Source organism: Taudactylus pleione, unplaced genomic scaffold (assembly GCF_031769625.1).
Source record: "Taudactylus pleione unplaced genomic scaffold, aTauple2 ptg000129l, whole genome shotgun sequence".
Lineage (NCBI taxonomy): Eukaryota > Metazoa > Chordata > Amphibia > Anura > Myobatrachidae > Taudactylus > Taudactylus pleione.
The window spans coordinates 13585134-13595086 of NW_028284531.1; positions in this window are offsets into that span (position 1 = coordinate 13585134).

Consider the following 9953-nt stretch of genomic DNA (forward strand, 5'->3'; position numbering starts at 1 on the left):
GGGCATTATTATACCTCCATTGCACATTAATGTGTATATTGTTATGTGTGTAGGTATTTTAGTCCAGGGGTAGCACCTCTTTATAGGAATAACAATAACATTTGCATTTAACCCCATGAAATAAAGGCAGACCTCAACTCTACCGAATAGATTCCAATGCAACCTTTTCCCCCTATACTACTTATCCTAAATGTAACCTTAATATAGCTACAGTAGAGTCATAACTGCTATATGTAATCCTAATCTAATCACAAACAAGTGTTATAAATTAGCACAAAATGATTATTTTGCAAGCAATTATATCAGCAGGCAATTGCCTAACAGAGAATTATCCCCCCATGCCCAATTACTTGCTGATGAAGGCCACAATATTATGCAAAATTGTTTAAAGGTAGTGAAGAAACTAATTAAATAGATGACTGTAAACTATAATATATAGCACAAGAGTCTATTGGAAGTATACCCATTGCTGGTATATGCATGATTTACATAAAAAACAACAGCAGGGCGTTGTAGGCAGTGGGCAGGAAGTAATGGTATAAGCAGGGGTGCCGAGAGGGGGGGAGTGGGTACTAATTACCTTGGCCTGGGCTTTTTGGCAATTCCGCCCCGAAGTGCACTGCCTACCCTCCTAAGTATACTTACAGTCAGGTTCATAAATATTGGAACATTGACAGAATTTTCATATTTTGCCTCTATTCACCACCACAATGGCTTTGAAATGAAACAAACAAGATGTGCTTTAACTGCAAACTTTCAGATTTAATTTGAGGGTAATTACATCTAAATCAGGTGAACGGTGTAGGAATTACAATGGTTTCTATATGTGCCTCCCACTTTTTAAGGGGCCACAAGTAATGGGACTATCAACTCAAAAGCTATTTCATGGACAGGTATGGGCTATTACTTCGTTATTTCATTATCAATTAAGCAGGTAAAAGGTCTGGAGTTGATTCTAGGTGTGACATTTGCATTTGGAATCAGTTGCTGTCGACTCTCAATATGAGATCCAAAAAGCTGTCACTATCAGTGAAGCAAGCCATCATTAGGCTGAAAAATCAAAACAAACCCATCAGAGAGATAGCAAAAGCATTAGGTGTGGCCAAATCAACTGTTTGGAACACTCTTAAAAAGAAAGAATGCACTGGAGAGCTCAGCAACACCAAAAGACCCGGAAGACCACGGAAAACAACTGTGGTGGATGATAGAAGAATAATTTCCCTGGTGTAGAAAAACCCCTTCACAACAGTTGGCCAAATCAAGAACACTCTCCAGGAGGTAGGTGTATATGTGTCAAAGTCAACAATCAAGTGAAGACTTCACAAGAGTGAATATAGAGGGCTCACCACAAGATGTAAACCATTGGTGAGCCACAAAAACAGGAAGACCAGATTAGAGTTTGCCAAACAACATCTAAAAAAGCCATTAACAGTTCTAGAACAATATCCTATGGACAGATGAGACAAAGATCAACTTGTACCAGAGTGATGGGAAGAGAAGAGTATGGAGAAGGAAAGGAACTGCTCATGATCCAAAACATACCACCTCATCAGTGAAGCATGGTGGTGGTAGTGTCATGGCTTGGGCATATATGGCTGCCAATGGAACTGGTTACCTTGTATTTATTGATGATGTGACTGCTGACAAAAGCAGCAGAATGAATTCTGAAGTGTTTCGGGCAATATTATATGCTCAGATTCAGTCAAATGCTTCAGACTGCGTTTCACAGTGCAGATGGACAATGACCCGAAGCATACTGCAAAAGCAACCAAAGAGTTTTTTAAGGCTAATAAGTGGAATGTTATGCAATGGCCAAGTCAATCCCCTGACCTGAATCTGATTGAGCATGCATTTCCCTTGATGAAGACAAAACTGAAGGGAAAATGCCCCAAGAACAAGCAGGAACTGAAGACATTTGCAGTAGAGGTCTGGCAGAACATCACCAGGGATGAAACCCAGCATCTGGTGATGTCTATGCGTTCCAGACTTCGGGCTGTAATTGCCTGCAAAGATTTGCAACAAAGTATTAAAAAGTGAAAGTTAGATTTAGGATTGTTTAGTTTGTCCCATTACTTTTGGCCCCTTAAAAAGTGGGAGGCACCTATAGAAACCATTGTAATTCCTACACCGTTCACCTGATTTGGATGTAATTACCCTCAAATTAAATCTGAAAGTCTGCAGTTAAAGCAGATCTTGTTTGTTTCGTTTCAAAGCCATTGTGGTGGTGAATAGAGGCCAAAATATGAAAATTCTGTCAATGTCCCAATATTTATGCACCTGACTGTACCTTGCTTCGGCAAGCGGGTCTCTCCTCCAAAATGGCGCCATCTTCCCAGTGCCATCTTCAGAAAAAGGGTGCCGCCCAGTGAAAGCAAAGACTCTGGCACTGTGCCAGTGTTGCTCTCTTTTGCACATGCTCCATCTACCCGAATATCACTGGAAAGATGGCTCCACCGAGGAGGAACCTGCTTGCTGGAGCAAGGTAAGATGCAATGAGCATGGTAGCACTTGCACTGATAACCCCTCCCCCCCTAGATCTGCTCCTTGGTGAGGGGCAAACAATACCGGCAGTGCTGCACATACTATTTTATTCATTTCGGGAGAGGCGTGACCACACCCCCTGATTAGGCCATGCCCCCTACAGTGCCTAGGCCCTGAGTATAAGTGAGGGAAGAGGGCCCTGCTAGTGAGAGCTTACCATAATTTAAACATCCCGTAATTCTCTGCTACTGGGTCTCCACTATTACCATGGTAAATAAACTATTTTATTGCATCTTCCTGATTTCGTCGTGATTTACTAACACACCATAATGGTAGGGTACCTGGAAGAGAGTAAGCCACCCGGCTTCCTGCTCCTATCCTCCTCTTCTGTGACATCATGACATCACCTGTGCTCAGATGGTGGATGATGAGCACCGACCCAGGGCACAGACTTGCCTGTCTACTGCACTGATGGTGTCAATCACATTTTATGTTGAAACACATCATTTAGCAGAGGTGCTAAATTTTAATGATACAATATTAACCCATGTACTCTTCCCTATAGCATCAAATCCATTAATGTTAAAAGGAGAAGTAAAACACATACAAAAGTAAAATACATGACATGTCACACTTATTTTATCTACGTTTCACATATTATAAATGTTATAAAATTTTACAAAATACTTTCATGTGATAATGATGGATTCAAATAAAACATGGCATTATGACAAATTACACTTGTAGTGAAATATATGTACTTCTTATGGAAAATAAGATACAGAGTTATAACGAACTGAAAACACTCACCTAATTATAGACTCATTAATTAATTTCTGGACAGTGGTCACAAAGTGCAATTCATAGTAAAAGCCTGACAGAAAGTTATGATAAGGTAACCTACTTTGTCCAACATCATTACTTAAACAAACAAAATACATTATTGCCTAACTTATTTATGGATTAAATTACTACTTTTCTTCACTAACTTCAAAAAGGTTGTACAGAAAGGGAAACCAAGTACAATATTATCTTGATAAAGTGCCATAGAAAATACAGACCATTAGCAGAAATTTCCTGTATAGGAAAAAAAGTTACTAAGGTCAATGTTTGTCCTCAAATGTCCCTCCCCTGTTTATAGAAATACTAAAAACACTCAGGGACACTTGGCATGCACTTTGTAGCTAGCTGTATTGCCATGATTCTGTGTAGGTACTGTATTGATTGCCTTCTGCTATGAGCCATTATATAATTCAGGCATATGAATACTCGTACTTCAGTCAGATCCACTTAGCATTTTGTGTAATTAAGTCACTGTAATCTAGTAATCAGCAGCATAGGACATTTATTCTAGACACTTCGCTTAGCTATTAAAATGCTGTGATAGCAACGATTTTGTTATTGCTACTTACAGTATTGCAGCATTAAAAATATCACTGCATTTTATTAATAAAATCTCACCGAGGCCCAGCAATATTGTCTCACAGCAGTGAGAGTACACTTACCGATTATCTAGGCTAGTCTGATGCTGGACGCAGCTGGCCAGTTTGTGCATGCGCAGTGGAACTGAAAGCCAAGTCTTTGGCTTTCAGTTACACTGAAAAGCAACGGAACAATACAGCATGATGACACAGTGGTCAGCACTGCTGCCTCATAGCACAGGGGTCATACAGTAGTATGAAGCTAGTGTGTTCTCCTTATGTCTGCATTGGTTTCCTTTGGGTGCTCCAGCGTCCTTCCAAAAATATTCTGATAGGTTAAAAAAAATTAACCTGTGTGTGTGCAGTGTGTGTGTATGTTCCCATGTTGTAGGGAGTATAGTTCCACTGGGGTAGGGATTGATGTGAAGAATAAAGATTCTCTATAAAATGCTGTGTTATATGTGTGCCATATATAAATAATAAATGAAATGTGTTTATGTGCGGATGACCCATCCATTGCTATTTGGTTCTAGCCTGATTTGGTGTGAGCCTCACGTGACATGCTAATTTTTCTCAGGCTTGATGCACTGTATTTATTCTGTTTTGTACTTTTTGTACTTGTGTACTCTTTCTTGTATACATTATACTATTGCTTTTATATGTTTGTATTTTGAATTCTGAAATGTTTAAATATAAAGGAGTAAACAAATAACTATTGCAGCACGCCCCGTTTTGTAGGCGGGGAGGGGGGGTGGTTAGGCAAATACAAATGTAATGCTTCTGGCGAGACATCTCTCTTTGTTCATTTCATCCCCCATAGTAGTGCCTATGTTCATTTTATGACACATTGTAGTGCTCTAGTTCACTTTATGCCCAAATTAGTGTCCTAGTTCTTTTTATACTTCATGGTAGTTCCCTATTATGCCCCATATTAGTGCCCTAGGTAATTTTATGCCCAATAGTAGTGTCCTAGTTCATATAATGTCACACAGTTCTCCCCTTCATGTTATGCCAAATTGTAGTGCTCAAATTATGGCTCATTTTACTGCCCTCAGTTCCCATTACTCCACACAGTGACTCCAGTTCCTATTATGCTATGTTATATCAGGTTCACATTAGTGCTAGGGATAAAGGGCCTGATTCAGAGCCGCTCGCTGTTTGCGAGCGCTCGCTCTGAATCTGGGCGGGGATTTTAGAAAAACAATTTTCTCCTGCCGCTCGCTAAGCTGTGGGTGCCCACCCACAGCTTGTGCGAGTGGGCTGGAGATGGTCACGATTATCACAGCCATCAGGCTTGCAAGGAGACCGTGTGGTAGGGTCTTAGCTCTCGCAAGCCTGAGTGGACTCCCTGCTCTAATAGAGCAGGAAGTCCACTATTGACATCACGAATGATGTCAGTAGGGCAGCCCACAAATGCCAGGCATTCCTAAGAGAAAACCTGCATTTGCCTAACCACCCCACCTCCCCGCCTACAAAACGGGGCGTGCTGTCAATCAACATCGTCAGTCACCCCATCATGTAGCGAGACCCATAGCGACTGAGGTGCTGTCGCTGGATGGGTCTCGCGCATGTGGACGCCAGAGGAGGTGCATGCGCAGAGAGGGTCCATCGACCCACTTGCGAGCGCTGTGCACTTGTGAGCGGGTCTGAATCAGCCCCGAACTCCCTAGTGCCTAGATTCACTAAGGGTACAAGTACCCTCACAATGATTTTAAAATAAGCTACAGTAAACTATTGCTGGTGTATCTGATTGCTGGGGGAGTTAGTGTTTTTTTCAAGAAAAAGGGCTTTTCATTCTTCAATAAATAATATTTGTTCATTTCAATTTAATTCTTCCTTTTGATACATTTGTGTGTAAAGCTATAAGTAACAGACTATTTACTAATACACATAGATAGTAGTGTATAACAGTGGTGTATTAATGGGGAAGCAGGGGGGGAGGCCCACTACGGGTACCACTTCTGAAGGGGTGCCATGCTGCAGTTCAGTCAGTCTGTCAATCACAGACAGTCATAGACTCTCAGTCCAGACTCTGGGTTCACAGACACAGTGGGAGTTGTGGGAGACTGGTAGTTACGCCCACAATATTGAGCAACCACATCATGACGTTGCACTGAGGCTGCTCAGCACTGTAGGAGTTACTAGTGTATCACTGTGATACAAATGAAAAATTAACTGGTATTTAACAATACTTACCCATATGGCGAGGTCCCGCGAAGTCCAGCCAAGTCCTCGTCCTCGGCGAGGTCCTCTGCTAGGCTGCTGGCAGACTAACACTGCCAGAGATGGGGCTCTGGTGTTAATAGGCATGCGCGATGGTCCATCTGCGCATGTGCATGACATGGGGACCCATCAGTGCCGGGAAGGCTTCGCTAAAGCCGGAACGGAACCACCGGGTCTCCATTGCAGGCAATGGGGCCCACGTCGCTCTCGTCATCTAATAGATGGCAAGAGCGATGCTTCGCAAACAGCAGTGATCTTAGATACCCACTGTTTGGTAAATCCAGAAACCTGGTATAACCCCTTTAGCGAGCGCTAAAGGGGTTATGCATCGTTGATAAATGGGGGCCTGAGTGTGTTGTTGTGGGAGCCTCAGGCGACCCAGCAGGCATAATTTAACTTCAGAAGGCCCTATTTTAGGGTATATTGATAAAAATGGGGTATCATTGAATTAATTCTGAGCAATAGCCATAATTTCACTTTAAGTGGTCACACTCATGATGCTCCTGATTTTGCCAAAAAATAAAAATAAAATCCAAGTCAATGTCAAAAGAAAAAATCAAATTCAAAATAAATGATCTTCAGATCTTGTTTGATTATCATATATATAGATTATTATCTATGGCCCTGATTCAGAGCCGGACTCTCTGACCAGAGCGCTCGCTCTGAATCAGGGCCCACCTCCATTAATATGGAGCGTCCTCCTGGACGCTCGTATAGCTGTGGGTCAGGATGATGGTCGCGATGGTCTTGACCATCGCGACCATCGAAACTGCGAGCAAAAGCCTGCGGTTGGGTTTTTCAACCGCAAGGCCAGGAGTGACAAAATCACTCCCACTGACATCACTAGTGACGTCAGTGGGGCCGGCTTCAGATGGTAGGCGTTCCCTTGGGAACGCCTCCGTCTGGCAGGCACGCCCCCGGCACGCCCACCAAAGGGGGCGTGCTGTCAGTCACCATCGACAGCACGCCCCCTTTGATGAGACACTCCGAGCGAAGGAAAGTCCTTCGCTCGTCGGGTCTCGCGCATGCGCACGACGGAGCTCCCTCCGTCGTGCGCATGCGCAGTGGGGACCATCGACCCACTTGCGAGCGGACAGCCTCATTGGGTCTGAATGAGGGCCTATATCTTCTATATCTATTATATCTGTTGGTGCAATTACTGTATGGTGCCAGTGAGAATTATGTATGGTCTATAAATATATATATCTATAAACAGTATCTATCTGTCTCCAAATATAAAGCACTCAAATTACTTGTAAATGAACACTGATAAAGTCCTGCTTTTCCAATGTTTCAGAATTGAATCCATCTAAAGGGATACGCAATCCATTAAAATGTATTCAATTTCGAAACGCTGGCAAAACAGGACTTTTGTCATTATTAATTTGAGTGCCTTATCTGTGGATGTTTTTTTTATGAATTTTCTAAGTGCACCTCTGCATATTGCTGTTTGTCCAGGAGTACAGCTCTCTCTTGGATTATATAATTATTGAAGCTCACCTGCTTTCAGGCTTTTAAAGGTTAAACATCCACCAACAAAAACTCCCATATTATGAAGTAAATTTGACCCAGTGGATTCCAATAAAGAAAAATGAAGAAGGCAAGAGAACAGAAGGCTCGAGCAATGTCTGGATTAATTTTGAAATTTGTGATGCTTTCAACATCAAGTGCAATAGGAGAAAGTCTTTTAGATATTCAACTGGAGGAATCTGAAGAGCAAATATAAGAAGGATCTTCACAAGGGGATTTATATGAGAAAGAACAAAGCTCACACCAATAGCAGAAACATTTTGGTGCAAATTCTAATGGCAGATTGGCCAACCTGGTTCCAATGACTTTTTTCTTATTATGAGCGGGGGTGACCCCTTCCAAAACATATATAGTTCTTTCTGTGCAATTAATAGGAGAGATATCTAAAGGGAACAGCTGGCAGCTGACCACTGCATGGTTCTATAAGGCTCTACCAAACAGCGAGAACATTTTCAGAACATGGATGGTTCACTTGCCATCAAAAGATGTACAAAGTTGAAGTAAGAGAATCATTTTGGGCTTTTTCCTTATTGCTGGAAAGATTGCTCCTGAGCTCACAGAGGATATCCCGAGAAACCTGGAGATAGATGGACTAGACTTAAACCTGTGCCATGGTGAAGGGTATGACAACAACACTGCAACTATGGCTGGGATTGTTTGTGGTGTTTAGTCAAAGATCTGAGTGATTAATTCCAAGGCTTTGTTTGTGCCCTGTGCAAATCATTCTCTTAACCTTTGTGGAGTGCTCCTATTTGGAAGCACTACTACTACTTGATGTGTGACTTTTTTTCAGAACATTGGAGATAGTATATTCCTTCTTTCTGTCTCACCTCATTGATGGAAAATGCTGAGGAACAATGTAGGAATGACAGCCAAACAACTTTCACAGACAAGATGGAGTGCTCATTATGATGGCTTGTAGCTAGTTAGGGCAAATTTTGAAAAGCTGATCTCAACACTTGAAGTGCTGTGCGATCCCAAAGATAATGTGGGCACAAGAGGATCAGCTCAAATTTTGCTGTCTGCTGTACAGTATGTGATTTCTCTTTTTTGAGTTACCTTTATTTCTGGTGTGAAGTCCTACGAGAAATTAATCTCTCACAAAAGTATTTGCAAACAATTGGAATCAGCCTCGAAAAGTGCATTGTAAAACTCCTAGCTCTAAAATTGTTTCTTGAAGATCAACAAAAGGACCATTCATTATGCAACTATTAAATGTGAGGAAATCAACATTTTTGTGGAGATAACAGCGAGAGTCAAGATTCAAAAATGAATGGCAAAGGATGCTGGTCTCACAGAAGAAGTAAAAAGGCCTATGCTTTTGTGAAGAATTGGAGATTCGTTCTAATACAATGGAGAAAATTCTATCAATCTTCACTTTTATTCAGCCAAAAATTTTGGCTGCTGCAACAGAAGAAGAATTTCAGAAGTAAATTCCAAATCTGAAGATTTCGTGAAAATTTTACAACTTCGGAGGCATTTGGCGGCTGCCAAAATCAGTGTTGAAGTCTCAAAGAAATGGACAGCATTATAATTTCTGGTGTTTATTGTGAAATGGGCTTTTTGTGAGTCTCTTCTAAGCTTGTCACTGTGTTTGAGATTCTTTTTGACTGTGTCTCTATTTCTTCATGTGAAAGAAGTAATTGACACTTTTAAATAATTACTTTTGCTCCTACCATGAACCAGACAAGATTTACAAATCTGGCTTTACTTTTTATTGAAAATGAATATGTAAGAAAGGAGAATTTTGATGAGGTTATTGATTGTTTAGCTGAACTTTTTAGGCTTGAAAGCAGAGACTGTGAATATTTGTCATTTACCTTTGAAGAACAGCTATTTTTATTTTATTTTAATGTAATTGTGGCAGCACTGTACTGTTTAAAAATCTGATTGCAAGTATAACATATTTTTCTTTGTTTAAGTTGTAAAGTGACTTGTGGGGGTGCCAAATGACGGACCTGCACCGGGTACCAAATATGCTATATACGCTTCTGCTGTATATACCAAATGGCCATGCATCTCTCACAGAAAAGTTCTCTGAAATGTAAAACGTCTGCAAATAAAGCAGCTTCACTCAGACATGATTCTTAAAGGAAATTGCTAAAACATTGTATAATGTAAAAATCATACAGAGGGATTGTTTAATTTTATTATTATTATTTTCACACAGTATAATAGAAACTGCTGGTAATGCTCTCATTTAAGGCTGTTGTTGCCTAGGTGTAAGGTAGCATGATAAATCATATTTTTGCCCAGATAAACGGCTCCTAAAAATGAAAATGTACATTTGGATGAATC